The following is a 19055-nucleotide window of genomic DNA, read 5'->3' as shown; positions in this document are numbered from 1 at the left end:
TATCGAACCTAGGTCCGAGCTTGTCGGTCTGTAGTCATTTGACATAAGCTGGACATCTCCAGACCCTAAGGTAAGAGAGTTTGGCTTATGCTCTGACCATATCTCATATGGTGTTTTACTAACTGACTTGCTCAAAATATTATTGAGCACAAAATAGGTTGTCTCAGTTCATATCTCCAAAAAAAGATCGATAGACTTGCAAACTCCATCATGGATCGAACCATGTCCAACAGGATTTAATTCCTCCTTTCTGAGATGCCATTATACTATGGTGTCTCTGGAGGGGTCTGTTGTGAGAGAATCCTATTCTCTCCTAGATATGTCAGAAATTCACTGGAAAGGTATTCACCCCTCGATCAAATTGAAGAGTTTCAATATATTTTCTAATTTATTTCTCTACTTCATTATAAAATTATTTGAATATTTCAAATGATTCAGATTTGTGTTTCATCAAGTAGACATACCCATATCTAGATAGGTCATCTATGAATGTAATGAAATAGCTATACCATCCTCTGACATCAATGTTTATAGGTCTACATACATCACTATGTATTAGACCTAGAATATCATTGACTCATTTACCTTTTCCAATAAAAGGTAACTTAGTCATCTTGCCAAGAAGACAAGACTCACAAGTCGGCAATAATTCACAATCATTGATTATTGAGGATACCTTCTTGTGCTAATCCATTTATTCTGTTTTTGTTAAAGTGACCAAGCCTGCAATACCAAAAGTAGGCATCTAGGATATTATCTAAGTTAGGGTGTTTATTTTGAGTGTACATTACACTCACAAGCTGTGATAAAATATAGATGCCATTTCTTAATTGCCCTCGCATTATTGTAATATCATTCAAAATGATATCACAATAATTATTCTTTATTAATAAACTATAATCATCTTTGGTCAAAAGGCCAACAGAGATTATATTCATCAAAAAAGATGGACAATAGTGACAATCACTCAAAATGACATTATTGGATTTGAAAACAAGCTCGATGATTTCTAAAGCCAGGATTGAAACTTGACTTTCATCTTCCACATTCAGAAATCTCTTTCTATTCTCAAATTTTTTACTAACTTGAAGTTCTTGCAATAAATTATAAATGTGAACTAAACTTTCGATATCCAATATCCAAGTAGTAGTGTCACATATAGAAAAATTACAAAGTATTATCACATAAGTACCTTGACCAGTAACTAATTGTTCTTTCTCTTTAGCCTATTTTGGTCATAGTCTGCCTGACTCGATTCAGTCTTAAACTTCTCAGCTAGATTGGGCTCAAGATCAATATTCAATTTTTGATACTGACTATGAAAGTTGGTCCAATAAGCTCATCACTATCAAACAGTAAGTGGAGCGACACGATATTGGTTATTTCTGAAAAGAAAGAAAAAATATAGACCTAATTAATATATAAATTAATTAAGCCTAAAGATATGGACTTTAGTCTAAAGGTTCTCTCACTATTTTATTATACAAATTGGTAGCCTCTATTTTCAATTCAAAGAATTACCTTAATTTCTTAATAGGTACTAGAATCCACACAGACTGCATACGGACTCGAGTATGGCTCAGCTAACCCATGTGCATCTATGGGTAGATTCTTAATCAATTATTTTTTTAAATAATTTTTAGTAATTTATTTCACCTTAGGTTTCATTTCAATAGGCTAAGGGCCTCCACTAAAAGTCTCGATTAGGTCCAACCATTAATATGAACCTACTCAATGATTCTAACTAATGAATGATTAGGCTCGATTATGGCTTGATCAATCCAACCATTTATTAGATATTATATCAGAGTTATCATATAATGAATGATAATTTCATCATTCATAGAAACACTTGACATAAAGCACCTGCAATGTCAATCTGAGATAATGGACCCATTACCATTCACCTTAATGGGAGGCAATGATCTAGTTATCCCCATAATCTGCTCATTTTATAGACCTAATAGTTGAGAGGATTTGGTTAACATAATTTAATAGAATTAAAGATACAGACTAGCTAATTACAATTCTCTTACTTACTTCACCAAATCAGATCAAGTTGAATTAGAAAAAAAATTGGTCCAAATGACAAGTCATCAATTCTTTCACTGACTTCACCAAGTCATGATGAGGACTAAGACAAGTAAAACTAGGAGCACCTAAATTAGTCAAACTGATTTTCTAGCAAGCATAGGTCAATCCTAATCATTAAGTGATCTGATCAAAATATAATTCACCATGTTAGTCTGGTAAGTGAGATCAGTGGAAGGGATATGTCATTAACTCATCATAGACTCAATTTGTGTGAGTAGCTCTTAATTAATAACCATCGATCAAGACTGTCAAACTTACCTTAGATACCAACTGGTTAATCCATTTCAACTCGATCAACTTATAGATTTGGGTTCGATCCAAAAGAATAATATCCTACAAGCCAATTGCATATGGGATGTGATCGGATATTTTTTATAATTTATCTTCTAAATTTATGTAATTGATATTAATTATTAATAAAATAGATATTTTTTGATTCATTATATGCTGCATCTTATTATTTTTAAGATTATAATGAACCCTATAGGTCTGGGCAATGGTTTTAAGATCGTGATGAGATTATATTAGTAAGACCTAAAATCTTGATAGCCATGATCTAAAATATTCTCAGTCAATGGTTCATTGAGTCAGAGATCAATGATATCGATAAGATTGGTATATTTTATGTATGCTCAAAGATGAGGATAATTGATCTTACAACCACTTGTGTAGTGACACTAATATAAGGATGTGGTTACTCATTAATGAATAAGTTCATTGAATAGACCTATGAGAGAACATCTGATGGAGTCTTATTTACATATCAACTGATGATTCTCTAGTGGGAGTTGTGTAGGTGATCTTTTGACTTGAGATCGTCATGGTACCTTGTGTACATAAATCCATATTTTGGTTTACTTCCTAACTTGATTCTTTGATCCTTATATAGGTTGTTCTAGATGTGGTGAAGTATGCATGGAGGTTGTGAGTGATCAATACGAGATTAGTCACTCTTAATAAGGAGAGCGAACATCTTATGTGATCTTATAGATCGATAATTTTAGAAGTCTTTGGCCAAAGCTGGATGATAATTAGAAAGAATTTTTTAATATATCATCAACTGAATCATCATCTTTTGATCAAGATATATAGAGATAAGTAATTGAGTTTGACATATTTTCATGCCCATAGCTCATTTGGGATGTTGTTTGACTGAAGGATTGAATTACACGGTAACTTATCACTGAAAAATATTTTGATAATTTTTTATCAGAATTTTAAATTTTTTGGATGGTCATGATATATTGCTAGATATCAATCTTGACTTGTGACTCATCAAAATTCAAAAAAATTAATTTGAGAATTAATTACAAAGAGTCATAGTTGATTGGGACTCTTGAGCTAACATAATCTAATCGGATTGAGGTTACATCGAGAGTCTGTATCCACTGCTGGCTAGATTTGAAACTCAATAGATCACACACTTTGAGATTTAGTCTTGATCTAATTTAATTAGGATTTGATATGCTATCACGTTGTATTAACCTAAGTTTCTAAATTGGTTCAGTTCAAAATGTTTAAGCTAAACTTGACTAGTTATCTTTGACCTAATGGGATTGGATCCAATTTAATTAGGTTCTTATCCAACTTGGAATTATTTCAAGTGTGGAAGGAGTCCTTTATGCCCACTAGGTCTCATGCCAAAATATTAATGCTGCCCCCTCTTTTAATTAGCATTGAGATATGAAGAGTCCTTCTTAATGAAGATTCTTATCTTATCTTATCTCTTAGTTTCTCATCCATAACCTTTATTATTTCATGCTGATTTAACATGAGAAATTTATGGGGTGTAGAAGAGGAGGAGTCCTTCTGTGTAAAGGCTCTCTTACACTAAAATAAATTACAATGATTTATTTCACCATGTGAGAATGTGGAGCGTTAAAAGTTGGCACCCCTTGGTCCTTCCTCACATCCCTTCTTCACCTATTTATATGGGGTCTCCCATACGAGCTAGGTACTGGATTTTGGATAAAAATCAGAGCTAATTGGTGTATAAAAGAGAGAAAAAATTCTAAAAAAAACTTGAGAAAATGGTAAGAAAAAATTGAGTGGAAAAAGTTGTAAGAAGGATGGTGAGAGAATTAGCAAGTGTTGCTAGTTTGTCCTAGGATTTGATTTTTTCATATGTTGGAACCTAAAATCAAATCCTAGATTATGAGACTTCTGAAGAGTATCTTCTTGATATAATTTTGGTGATAAAATTGAAGGTGATTGGGCTTTGATGTGATCATACTTCGAGTTCGAAATTAGCAGTGTTCTTGAGAAGACAAGACTGTGACAGTGCATCAATTAGGAAGAACCTTGGCCAACTTTCATGTGGGTCACCGTTGGAGGACTTCTACTTTGGAGTCTCATAGAGATCACCATCATTCCATATTGCTTTGAGTGAATGTATAAAATTCTATCTCTTTGCATGCTTGTTTTTGTTTTGATCAATATCGACAAGATGATTCTAGGGTTTGGATTTCTGTTTGATAGTTTTAACTGTTAAAGCTATTGATATGATTGTTTTAAAAGTTTTTAAAATTTAATTTTTACTACATGATTGGAACTCAACAGTGGTATCAAAGCCACCCTTATGAGATTCGATCAAACAAGTGCAAAGTTGTAGTATAGAATTATTCTTGTTCATATATTGCTAAAAAATATTGCATCGACTTTTAACATCAACCTTTAAAATTAAAAATTATTTTTGACTTTATATGAACCATGAATTTAAATTTCAATTATTAAAATTATAAATTTATGATAATTTAAAATTTATAGTTTCATGGTTGCTTGATGCTTAAATCAATTTTTGATTAAGCATGTGATGCATGCGTAATTTGATTAGGGTTTGCTTTCTTATTTGGCTAAGCTTGACATATGTTAAGCCATTTTATACACCCTTATATGACTTCTGGCATGATTATATAATTGTTATTATGACTTGTAAATGCATGTCGAATTGCATAATATGTATTGTATATTTATGTAATTGTAGTTAGATGCACTGAGACCAGTTCAAAGACCCTCTTAAAAATTATATTAAGTTATAATGTCGGGATTCACTTTCAGATCAAATATTAAATTTATTTGATTAATTGGTATCAAAGAAAATATGAAAGGTGATTTTTTAATTAGGTCCATATGCTGGCCTGACCAACTTTGTTGGTATCTAAAAAAAGCTATAGGGAGCCTCCCACCTACTGACCTGGCCAATTTGGTCTTATTGAATTTCAGACGTAGATTGATTATTGATGTAGACACTCCTTCAAACTAGGTCAATAGAGTATGTCAAAATCTTAGTAAGCTTGTTGTGCTATCCACAAGGCTTACCATAGAAATTGATATGATATTGATTAAGTGCATATTGATGCTTATGGTATATTTGAATAGTATTGCTTTGTTGTGCTATCTATAAGGACAGCATTGTTTAAGTATGACCATATAGGATTGAAGGGTTAACTAGAACACTATAGTTTGTTGTGCTATCTACAAGACTGTGAGTGATCTAGAGGTAGGAGAGAAAAATATTGAGAATTATATGAAGTACAATTGGTAAAGAGTTACCTACTCTTAAACTCATGAATGATTGTTGTGCTATCCACAAGGTGTTTGTGAGGAATAGGGATCTCAATCCCACTTAGAAACATAAGGATGTTTTTCATTTTCATACTTGAGGGCTATGAAGTTTGTTAAAATAATGGAAGACACAATTAGATAAAAATCTTAATCTAGTTATGCATGTCATCATGAGTTATCCGCTTATATTGTATTCTTGTTATTATAGATTAACTACATATATGACATCCTCACTATCACTTAGAGGCATACTAGATGCAAACAAATTGATCGGATCGAACTACGTGGACTCGTTAAGAAATCTGAGAATTATTCTCACTCAAAAAAAAGACTCCTACATATTGGATATACCTGCACCTGATACGATCGAGGAAGATGCTTCCAAGGAGGAAAGGGCCACATATAAGATGTGGAAAGATGACAGTGTGACTTTCAAATACATCATGCTTGTCTCGATGAGCAATGAGCTTCAAGAGATAGCATGAGGATATAGATGTTCTCTCTATACTCCTTAATCGTAAGAAATTATATGGGGAACAAAATCGAACTGCTAGATATGAGATATTTAAGTAGTTATTTCGTGCCTGCATGATTGAAGGCACGTCTGTGCAAATCATATCCTAAAGATGATTGATTTGATCACTCATCTAGGATAAATGGGTTTCGTCATGGATGGTGAACTTAACTAGGATTTGATCTTACAGTCTCTCCCCAACTCCTTCTCTCAGTTTGTTATAAACTACCATATGAATAAACTGAACATCAGCCTGTCGAGCTGCTGAACATGCTGAAAACAGCAGAGAGCCATTTCAAAGATAAAAAGACTCTGATTCTTCTTGTTGATAAGATCAATAAGAAGAAAGACAAGAAGGGTTCCAAAAAAAAGCTGAACCCAAAGACTGGCATCTTCAAGAAGAAGGCGAAGAAGGTCTCTACCAAAGATACTTGCTATCACTGTGGCAAGGTGGGGCACTGGAAGATGAATTGTAAAGAATACCTTACAATTGTGAAACAAGCAAATGTTGCTAAGAATTTGTATATGATACAAACTAACTTATTATTAAGTACTTCAATTTTAGAATCTTTGGTATTGGATACCACCTGTGGCTCATACCTTTGCAAATTGTTACAGGATCTACAAAAAATAAAAAGTCTGAATAAAGGTGACTTCAAGCTGTTTAGTGCTAGTAGAGAGTCCATTCAGGCCGAAACCATGGGAACCAGATTTTTGAAGTAGCCTTCAGGCAAAGTTTTGGAATTGAAGACATGTTATTATATTCCTAATGTCGTTAGAAATATTATTTCTTTACCTTTGTTATTAGAGCAAGATTTTGAAATAAAAGCAAAGAACAATGGTTGTTCTATATATTTTTCTAACAAATTTTTTGGAAATGCTTATATTGATAATGGTCTTCTATTTCTATCACTTAATGATAATATACTTTATGTTAATAATATGAAGAAAAGAAAGAGAGAGGATATGAATGTCACATATCTTTGACACTGCCAACTTGATCATATAAATGAGTCAAGAATTAACAAATTATATAAAGATAAATTCTTTGATCCTTATGATTTTGAATCATATAGAACTTGTGAATCTTATCTCATAGGTAAAATGACCAAGACTCCATTTACTGGACATGAAGAAAGGGAAAGTGATATTTTAGACCTTGTACATACTAATGTTTATGATCCAATGTCGACTCAAGCCAAAGGTAGATACTCTTACTTCATCACATTTATTGATGATATATCTAGGTTTGGATATGTGTATTTTATGAAATATAAATTTGAAGCCTTTGACAAATTTAAAGAGTATCAAAGAATGGTTGAGAAACAAACTGATAAAAGTATTAAAACTCTTCAATCTGATCAAGGAGATGAATATTTGACTAGTGAGTTCCTCGATTATTTAAAATAAACTGATATACTCTCTCAGTGGACACCTCCTTACACTCCATAATTAAATGAAATTATGTAAAGGAAGAATCACGCCTTATTAGATATGGTGCGGTCCATGATGTGTTTCACGGATCTTCCAATCTCCTTTTGGGGATATACTCTCAAGGTCACAGTATATGTTTTAAACAAAATGCCTTCCAAATCTGTCTCTAGCACTTCATATGAGATATGAAAATAAAAAAAATCCAGTCTTAAATATCTTAAGATTTGGGGTTGTCTGACTTATGTAAAAAATATTGATGGACAAAACCTGAGTGCTAGATCAAAATATTATAGGTTTATGGGTTATCCCAAGAAGAGTATAGGATACTATTTCTATTACCCTACTCAACAAAAGGTATTTGTTTGTAGGCATGCCATTTTCTTGGAGAAAGAGTTTATCCAAGAAGGGGGCAGTGGGAGGTCTGTTGAACTTGAGAAAGTTCAAAATCTACAACTCATCTTGATTCACAAGCTGATTTTCAACCAGATATGTCTATTGTTGAGGTATAGTCACTAACACACCTCTTCTCTGAAGGTTAAGTAGAGTGCATAATGTATCACTCAGGTATGGGTTTATCATTGAGAATGATGACACATCCCACATCATTGAGAATGATGATCCCATGACCTATTCGGAAGCTGTCATGAGTAGTGACTCTGACAAATGGCTTAATACTATGAAATCTGAAATGAACTCCATGTATACCAACCAAGTTTGGACTTTGGTTAATGTGCCTGAGGGTGTGACTCGAATAGGCTGCAAATGGGTCTTCAAGAGAAAGATTGGGGCAGATGGCCAGGTAGAGACCTATAAGGTCAGGCTAGTGGCAAAAGATTTCAGATAAAAATAAGGTATTGATTATGAAAAAATCCTTTCATGGTAGCCATGCTCAAGTCTATTCGGATTATGCTTGCTATTGCTGCATACCATGACTATGAGATCTGACAGATGGATGTCAAGACTACCTTCTTTAATAGAAATCTTGAGAAAGAAGTCTATATAACTTAGTCAAAGGTATTTATCTCTAGTGGGAGAGCAAATCAGGTATGCAAGCTGCATAGATCTATTTATAGATTAAAACAAATATCAAGGAGCTGGAACATCTGTTTTGATGAGACAGTCAAATCATTTAGCTTTATCAAAAATATAGATGAACCTTGTATATACAAGAAAAGTAGTAGGAGTGCTATTATCTTTTTGGTCTTGTATGTGGACAACATACTACTCATTAAAAATGATATCTTGATATTGTAATCGGTCAAGATATGGCTATCATAAAAGTTTTTCATGAAAGACTTGGGTGAAGCATCCTATATACTTGGTATAAAGATCTATATAGATAGATCAAAAAAGATGCTAGGCTTATCCCAGTCTAGGTACATAAACCTTATGTTGAAGAGATTCAACATGGATGGAAGTAAAAGAAGTTACTTATATTAGATGTGTGCCCTGGATGCCAGATTGGCTGACACATTCTTGTACAAATGTAAGGGTAAATTTATAATTTTGACTATAATGAATAAAAGGATTATTCTACTATCATATTGTGTACATTATATCTGTGATACATCCTTTGAGCATGAATTTACATAACTAACTCATAAATAGCTCCTGACCATAGGATCATCATGAGGATGGTGATCGATCCGGAAGGTTGGTGTACGATCGCTTCCTTAGGGTAGATGTGTTTTGAGTTTATGGTGTGGATACATCAAAGTGAGAGTACAGATATTTATTGAGAATGAGAGTACTGAGCGTGACCACCTCGAGCAGTCATAAGGAAGTCTACCTTCTCATCGATGACTAGCTCGATGCTGTAGCTGTGTGTCTAGTTCTTTGACCTGAGGTACATCGATAGTTCACCTTGAGTGTGTTATAGTTTGAATACACCATAACTCGATCTTCTAGCCATTCAGAATTTTGAGGTGTATGTTGGCTGTAACATATTCATTGTAGGAATCAGATTGCACCAAGATGGGATCTATCAACCTCGATAGATAAAAGGAGTAGTCCTATGATGATCGAAAGATCGAGTCCTTAAGCCCATGGCCATGGCAGAGTAAAATAATGGAAAAGAGTTTTTCATTGAAGTTTCACATCAGACTTGGATCGATCGATTGATTCATATGACTGATGTTGGGTTTGACGAGTTCACCTTAACCCTAATTTAGTCGAGACTCATGATAGAGGAACTCAATCACATAGGTAGCTGCACCAAGAGGTTCATGTTTATTTTTGATGGGTTGTCACCATATACTGCTAGGTGTCACTGATAAATTTTGAGAGCAATTAGAATGATCTGGATGATCAATCATTCTAATTGTCTGAATCAGAAGAGTTCTGATCCATCGAAAGGAGTTTTGATGATGTCGATGATGAGATCACGACATGTCTCATGTTGGGAATAGTGTCTCAAAGCCAATCATCAGTCTGTTGACAGTTGTGCTCATTTTTGTATATGTACATAAATTATGAATTAATAAAAATTATTTTGATATTTTTCATCACAAAATGTTTCATCTTCTAATGAACTCCTATGTTGTGGTGAAGTCCTTAGGACTATTTAGACTCGACAAAGGAGGATTTGTCGTTTAGTTCTTAAATTTGTTCGCAATCAAATGATACGTTGTTACCAAAGATGACAATGTTTATCAAGCATAGGTCATTGTGTGCCATATAGGTTGGTTGTCCTCTTAACCAATGAGTGTGGAGACACGGGTATGGCATACAGGTGAGATGTAAGGGTACATCTGCACTGAACGTGACTGACTTCGGAGCTATTTCTGCTGTCAAGATTTGCTTCGATGGAATATGGGTATAAATGTCCCTCCGACCTGAGACCTCCATGGTGACTTGCAAGCAACTCACAGCACTTAGGCACTAGACTACCTGAATTTCTAATTCAGTGACGGAAGGCTGCTGGGTGTAGTCAAGTACTTGACTTGTCGGTGCGTGTGTCAAGATGGGATTGACCACTCTAGTTTAGGAGTTGTGTACAGTCGTATTTTAATTTAGCAAAATCTTGGCCAGGGTAGTCTTTGTGAGGAGTCACAGGATTGTTTGAGTTGAGCATGATTCGGATGATCTAATCAGGGTGGACAGTTTAACCCTGAGTCGTCCTAAACACAGAGGTCAAAAGGATGAATTATACAGTAACCATATTCATGTAGGTTCTAAGTGTTGTGATTGTGACTATTCGATCTATCCGATCGTCGGATACCATTGCTAGATGGTCACTTCGATTAGTACAAGAATTGGTTCCTGTGCTACCGGCTTAGGTTCGAACCTGCGGGGTCACACACATTAGAGGTTCCTATCTGATCTGATGACTGATGAAGAGTCCTAATGCTTGTAGACTATGAGTCTTATATGTCTGAGACTCTGTGATCAAGAATTAGGATTCTCTGATCATGAGTCCCACACATTTTGGGTACCGGGATCAAGAGTCCCACTGGTTTGGGACTCTTCGATCCAGGTTACATATCGATGAATTCTGATACCCGATTACCCATCGGATTTGGACTCAATATTTATGAGAGGTTTAATTAGTGATTTGATCACTAATTAACTCAATTTCATTGAGTAATTATTTTTGGATCAAGTCCAATTGAATTGGATTCAGTTGGGTTTGACCTGATTAGGTTAAGAGTTGACCTAATCGTCGAGATGGTTTGGTCCCTGATTTTATCAGGGGTTGGGCTTAATCAATTCTTGATTTGATTAAGATTTTATTGAGCCTAATTAAGCCTAATTAAGTTGGGTTTAAATTAGTCTAATTGGGTCTAACTTATTTGGTTCAATTAGGTTGTTTTAAATAATGAAACCACCTTGACCCATTCTCCCTGCGCCACCTCACTTCCACTGCGCCCATTTGAATTCACGAGAAGGAAGTTCTCATGAATTTTTTCTCATGCAAAGCCCTCCTCACACCCTACTTTAATGCGCCAAATGAGTGGATAAGGATGATTGGTTGGCCATTCAAATTCAAAATAAAGTTTGAATTTGAATGAGCAACCAATCTTAGCACCTTGACCTTATCCTCTTTTAGCACCCCATTTATTACACGAGAAAATGTTTCTCATGAAATCACTCACACACAAACTAAGCCACGCCCTCCTCTTCTCACGCCCTTAGTGGATAGGGATAAATTGGTTTCCATTTATATTCAAAATTTGATTTGAATTCAAATGTGCAATTACTCATCTTTATCCTCTCACGTGGATAAGACGTTTGACATTGTTTTAAAAGGAGGAGAAGAGTGGGGCGTGTGCAAGAAAATTTTTAGAGAGAAAATCTGGGCATGAGGAATCCTTGGGTGCAAGGAGAAGGTCTATATCCTTCTGAGAGAAAAAAAAAAAAAGAAAAAGTGTACGCAGGGTTTCAGTGAGTTCTTTAGGGTTTCAGCCTGGAGTTCGGGAAGTGAGAAGGTAAGCTACGAGTGTCGTGAGCCCACCAAATTTCCAGAAGATCTTCAACATCCTCTTAAGCATGTCTGCTGATGATTCAAAATATCTAAAAAATCGACAGACATCGATCGAAGGAGTTCGATCAGCATCGGCCGTCGAAAGGGCTCTAAACGAGCTAGCACTCGTGTGAAGTCGATCAGATCGAGAGCTTCATGTGGACGATCTGCAAAGGCCAGATATGTTGTGTGGTTGCATCGTGATGATTAGACTCTCCCGACGGTGATCAGATTGCGGTGATCTACTACCCGCACAAAGGTATTATGTTCTGAACACATTACAGTAAAGTGTTTACTGTTCAAATTTGAATTTCAAATTTAAATGAATGCATGCTATATATCATATTTAGATCCTAGTGTAGGATAAATTTTTATTAATTAATTAGATTAATTAATAATTTTTACGATAAAATAGTGATTTTGAAAAAGTTTTAAAATTACCATTTTACCCCTACACTGAATTATCCCCACAAATGGTATCAGAGCAGGTTTTTAGATATGATATATATATTTGCATGCATACATTAAGTTGTAATCTAAAAGTTTAAATTTGAAATTTGAAATTTATTTGAAATTTGAAATTCAAAATTTAAAATTTGAAATTTAAATTTTAAAATTGGTATATTTAGATATACTTGATCCAAGTAGCAAGTAATCGAATTGGGTTGGTTGCCATGGCCGTCCGGTCATAGGAAAAAAGTAGGGTTTAAAGGCCCTCTCTTCCCATTCGATGGGGTCTCCTATGGCAGTAGGGGTGTCGATGCAATTATATCCCATGCAGATGAAGTAGCAAAAGAAATATTCATGATTTATTTTGATTGAGTTATTTTCTGTTATGTAATTAGTAATAGGATTTCTATTTATGAAATGTGCTAATCTATTTGTGTAATGAGTCAACATATTTGGTGAACAGAAAGTAAAACCTTTCAAATTTAAAAATTATTTTCGAAATGCCAAATCCTGACCATCAGCCCAAATACTTAATTAAAAGAATTAAGTGTAGACCTAAGACAATTGCATAAACTTGTGGGTCAATGGGTTAGATGGATTAGGTCCATAATTGGGTTAGACCTAAGGTTAGCTTAAAGAAATGGACTAAATTAGAGTAATTGATCAAATCTAATCAAAAGTTGAATTAGATTAGGTCAAGGATACTCTAGACTCAACTCCAATAGTTGTAGTTGAATGGGTCCATGTCTTTAACTAGACTAAGATGGACTTAATTCATGGCTACGTGGTGGAACCCTATTGACTAAGTTGATCAAATTAAAACTAATGAACCGGTTGGTGTCTAAGGTAAGTTTGGCATTTTGACCAGTGGTTTTTAAGCGGGAGCTACTCGTAGTGATTCGATCTCTGATGAGTTAATGGCTTATCCCCACCACTGATCTCACTTACCTAGCCAACCTGGTGAATTAAGTTTTGATTAGATCACTTGGTGATTAGGGCTCACCCATGTCATTAGGTAAATCAGTTTGACTGATTTAGGTGCTCCTAATGCCAGCTTTAAGTAAATCCTTTTTAATCTGACTTGGTGAAGTCAGTGGGAGGATTGAAATTGGCTGGATATTTTCTTCTCATCTATTCTTTAATAAAATCCTCAAAAAAAAAATTATTAGGTCCTAAAAATGATTAAGTTATATTGATAACTAAGTCATAGCCTCCCATTAAGTGAGTGATAATGAGTCCATTAGTTTAATAATCATTGGAGGCCCAAAGGCCTGGTGCTTATTGACTAATAGAATTATCATTCATAGTATGATAATTTGGTTTGAGTCTTTCTGATGGTGGTTAGGTTGGCTGACCAAAGTCGAGCTTGATCATTTATTGGTCTGATTCACCAAATCAAATCATGTTAATGGTTGGACCTAACCAAATTTTTTTAGTGGAGGCCAAAGCCTAGTGATTAGGTTCTGGGGCAAAATTTATTACTAGAAGTTGTTTAGAGAAACAACTGGTTATGAACCTACCCATAGATGCACATGGGTTGACCAACCAAAGTTGAGCTCGTGTGTAGTCTGTGTGGATTCTAGTACCCACTAAGGAATTAAAGTAATTCCTCGAATTGGAGATTGAGACTACCAATTCATAAAAATACTGGGAGAAACTTTAGACTAAAGTCCAAGTCTTTTGTATTAATAATTTGTATACTAATATAGGTTTGATTTTCCTTTATGCAGCTATGGCCACTACCCTATCGCTCCGGTCATTATTAGATAATGACAAGCTCATGGGACCTAATTTCGATAGCTGGTATCGAAAATTAAAAATCATCCTTGAGCATGAGCGGATCCTTTATGTAGTAACGGATCCGGCACCTGAGGAGCCAGCCTCGAACGCTAGAGGGGTGGTCCGAGACACTTACCAGAAGTGGCTTAATGACCGCACCACCATTCGGTGCATTATGCTGGCGGCAATGAATGATGAGTTCAGTCGCAGGGTCGAGAACGCCCAGCCACAGGAGATGCTTCAAATGTTGAACAACTCTTTTGGCACGCCTGACGATGTTGAAAGGCACAAAATAAGTTGTGCCATTTTCAATGCTCGGATGAGGGATAGAGCCTCAGTCACTGATCATGTGCTGTACATGATCGAAATGATTGAGCGCCTAAGTAAACTGGACTTTCCCCTACACGAGCAGCTCGGTAAGGATGCGATCCTTAATTCTCTGCCCAAGTCCTACCTTCCCTTTCTTACTCATTTTTGAATGACAAAGCCTGCAGTGAACTACCATGGCTTATTGGGGTTGCTGCAGAACTTTGAGAAGGACCACCAGCTCCATAAGGAGTCGGTAAATGTTGTGGGAGGGTCTTCTTCTGATCGTTGACCCTTTAAGAAAGGGAAGAAGAATAAGAAGAAGAAGAATAAGAAGGTGCAGCCGCATGCTGGGATGTCTGCACAGGGTCAGACCAAGAAGCGCAAGCCCGACCAGAGCCAGGAGGAGTGCTTCTTTTGCAAGAAGCAGGGGCACTGGAAGAGGAACTGTCTCTATACATTACCTCACTGGACCCGAACAGGCCGAAGAAGAAGCAAGGTACTTATATGATAACACCTTGCAACTTTTCCATTTGTGATACTACTGCCTGGGTATTGGATACCGGAAGCCCTTATCATATTTGCAATTTGATGCAGGGTCTGCAGGTCAGTTGGAGATTTGATGAAGGCGAGAGATTCCTGAATGTTAGAGATGGAAGCAAAGTTTCAGTTCTAGCATTAGAAATCATGAACCTTGTAATCAATTCTTGAAATATAATTCTAAGTGAATGTCACTATTGTCCAAGTTTTTTATTAAATATTATTTCTGTAGGCCTTTTGGCCATAAACGGTTATCAATTTTTAATAAAAAAAAATGTTTGCAACATCATTTTGAATGGTGTTACAATATTTGTTGGACAACTTAATAATGGAATTTACTTTCTATCACAACCTGTTAATGTGGTTCAAACCTCCGGTAAACGCTCTAAAATAGATAATATGTCAGAAGTCTACCTTTGGCACTGTAGGCTAGATCATATCAATAAGAACAGGATAAACAGGTTGGCTCAAGAAGGAATTCTTGAAGTAGGTGATTATGAATCACTTCCAACCTGTGAGTCCTGTCTTCTTGGTGAAATGACCAAGTCATCTTTTACTGGAAAAGGTGAGCGAGCCAGTGAACTCTTGGCTCTGGTACATTCTGATGTATGTGGACCCATGAGCTCAAGCACAAGAGGTGGATATTTTTACTTCATAACCTTCACAGACGACCTATCGAGGTATGGGTATGTCTATTTAATGAAGCATAAGTCAGAGTCGTTTGAAATGTTTAAACTATTCCAAAATGAGGTAGAAAAACAAACTGGAAAGTGTATTAAAATTCTTCGATCTGATCGAGGAGGTGAATACTTTTTCAATAATTTTTTGACATATCTTGGGGAGAATGGGATTCTCTCTTAGTGGACACCTCCTAGAATACCAAAGCATAATGGTGTGTCTGAAAGGAGGAATCGGACCTTGTTGGACATGGTTCGATCCATGATGAGGTTTGCTGGTCTGTCGATCTTCTTTTGGGGATATGCGCTCGAATCGGCTTGTTACCTTCTAAATAGGGTTCCAAGTAAGTCTGTAACTAAAATGCCATATGAGATATGGATAGGACGTAAGCCAGTACTCTCGCACCTTAGGGTTTGAGGGTGTCCGGCTTATGTTAAATGTTTAATTACGGACAAGCTTGGACCTAGGTCTGACAAGTGTAATTTTATAGGGTACCCAAAAGAGACCAAAGGGTATTACTTCTACCTAGCTGATGAGTAAAAAGTGTTTGTCAGCCTTAAGGCAATCCTTTTGGAAAGGGAGTTCCTTGGTGAAGGGACTATTGCCTCTAAGGTCGAACTTGACGAAATTTGACAGGTAGAAAATCCGATGCAAGTTGCTAAATCAGATTTGATTAGATCAGATCCAAAGCCCATTGATCAAGCACCCTTAAGGCGATCTGGTAGAGTACCACATCAACCAGATAGATACTATGGTTTCTTGGTCCGGGATGACGATCCTATCGAACTTGATGAAAATGATGAGGATTCGATCACCTACATGGATGCAATGCAGAGACCCGACTCTCAGAAATGGCTAGAGGCCATGAAATCCAAAATGGAGTCCATGAAGGTCAACGATGTGTGGACATTGGTTGACCCACCCGAAGGAGTAAAACCCATAGGGTGTAAGTGGGTCTTCAAGAGAAAGAGGAGCGCAGATGGAAAGGTGAAAATCTATAAAGCCCGTCTGGTTGCCAAGGGATATCGTCAACGTTATGGTATAGACTATGATGAGACATTTTCTCCTGTGACAATGCTCAAATCCATTCGGATTATGCTTGCAATAGCTGCCCATCTGGACTATAAAATCTGACAGATAGATGTGAAGACAGCTTTCCTAAATGGAGAGCTGGATGAAGAGGTGTATATGATACAACCTGAAGGATTCACATCCACTGATGAGTTTAAGGTGTGCAGACTACAAAGGTCCATTTATGGACTTATGTAGGCATCCTAGAGTTGAAACATATGTTTTGATAGGACGATCAAGATATATGGCTTCGTTAAGAATGGAGAAGAGTCCTGCATTTATAAGTGGGCTAATGGTCCAGTAGTGGTATTTTTTGTATTGTATGTGGATGATATTCTCTTAATCGAAAATGATGTCCCTGCATTACAGGGAATAAAAATTTAACTGTCGTCACAGTTCTCCATGAAGGATTTGGGAGAAGCTTCCTACATCCTAGGGATGAGGATCTATAGGGATAGATCTAAAAGGTTGCTTGGTTTATCTCAGTCTACATACATAGATACTATGCTGAAGAGGTTCAGCATGGAGAATTCCAAGAAAGGCTATCTACCGATAGGCCATGGAATTTCTCTCTCGAAGAGGGATTGTCCGACAACACCTCAAGAGAGAGAGCGTATGGGTAGGATTCCATATGCTTCGACAGTGGGATCTATCATATACGCCATGGCATGTACACGATCAGATGTGGCATACTCACTAGGGGTAGTGAGTAAATACCAATCTGATCCAGGAGAGAATCACTGGAAGGTTGTTAAAACTATCCTGAAGTATTTAAGAAATACTAAGGACTAGTGGCTTGTTTATAGTGAATCGAACTTGAGACTTATAGGGTTTACAGACTCTAGTTTCCAGTCTGATCACAATGACAGCAAAAGTGTGTTGGGATTTATTTTTATCCTTAATGGTGGGGCTATCTGCTGGAAGAGTTCCAAGCAACACACTGTGGCTGATTCAGTTTGCGAGGTGGAGTATGTCGCTGCATCAGATGTTGCCAAAGAAGCGGTGTGGCTGAGGAAGTTCATCACCGAGCTCGGAGTAGCACCCTCCCTTGTTGGTCCAGTTTTGCTCTACTGTGACAGCTCTGGAGCCATTGCTCAGGCGAAGGAACCGAAGGCACACCAGCGGACGAAGCATATTCTGCACCGCTACCATCTCATCTGAGAAATTATGGATCGAGGTGATGTCGACCTTCAGAAGATCGACGAGAAGGAGAACCTGGCCGATCCATTCACTAAAGCCATTGCCTGAAGGAGTTCGACGACTACAAGTCGAAGATGGGTATTAGATACTGCACCGATTGGTTTTAGGCCAAGTGGGAGATTGTTGGGAATAGTGTCCCAAAGTCAATTGTTAGCCTGTTGACGGTTATGCTCATTTTTGTATATGTACATGAATTATGAATTAATAAAAATTATTTTGATATTTTTCATCACAAAATATTTCATCTTCTAATGAACTCCTATGTTGTGGTGAAGTCCTTAGGACTATTTAGACTCGACAAAGGAGGATTTGTCGTTTAGTCCTTAAATCTATTCATGACCAAATGATACGTTGTTACCAAGGACGACAACGTTTATCAAGCATAGGTCCTTGTGTGCCATATAGATTGGTTGTCCTCTTAACCAATGAGTGTGGAGACACTGATATGGCATACAGGTGAGATGTAAGGGTACATCTGCACTGAACGTGACCGACTCTGAAGCTATTTCTGCTGTCAAGATTTGCTCCGATGGAATATGGGTATAAATATCCCTCCGACCTGAGATCGCCACGGTGACTTGCAAGCAACTCACTGCACTTAGGCACTGGACTACCTGAATTTCTAATTCAGTGATGGAAGACTGCTGGCTGTAGTCAAGTACTTGACTTGTCGGTGCGTGTGTCAAGATGGGATTGACCACTCCAGTTGAAGAGTTGTGTACAGTTGTATTTCAATTTAGCAAAACCTTGGCTAGGGTAGTCTTTGTGAGGAGTCACAGGACTGTTTGAGTTAAGCACGATTCGGATGATCTAATCAGGGTGGACAGTTTAACCCTGAGTCATCCTAAACACAGAGATCAAAAGGATGAATTATACAGTAACCATATTCACGTAGTTTCTGAGTGTTGTGATTGCGACTATTCAACCTATCCGATCATCGGGTACCATTTCTAGATGATCACT

The sequence above is a fragment of the Elaeis guineensis genome, chromosome 14 (assembly GCF_000442705.2).
Source record: "Elaeis guineensis isolate ETL-2024a chromosome 14, EG11, whole genome shotgun sequence".
Lineage (NCBI taxonomy): Eukaryota > Viridiplantae > Streptophyta > Magnoliopsida > Arecales > Arecaceae > Elaeis > Elaeis guineensis.
This window is presented reverse-complemented; position numbering follows the sequence as displayed.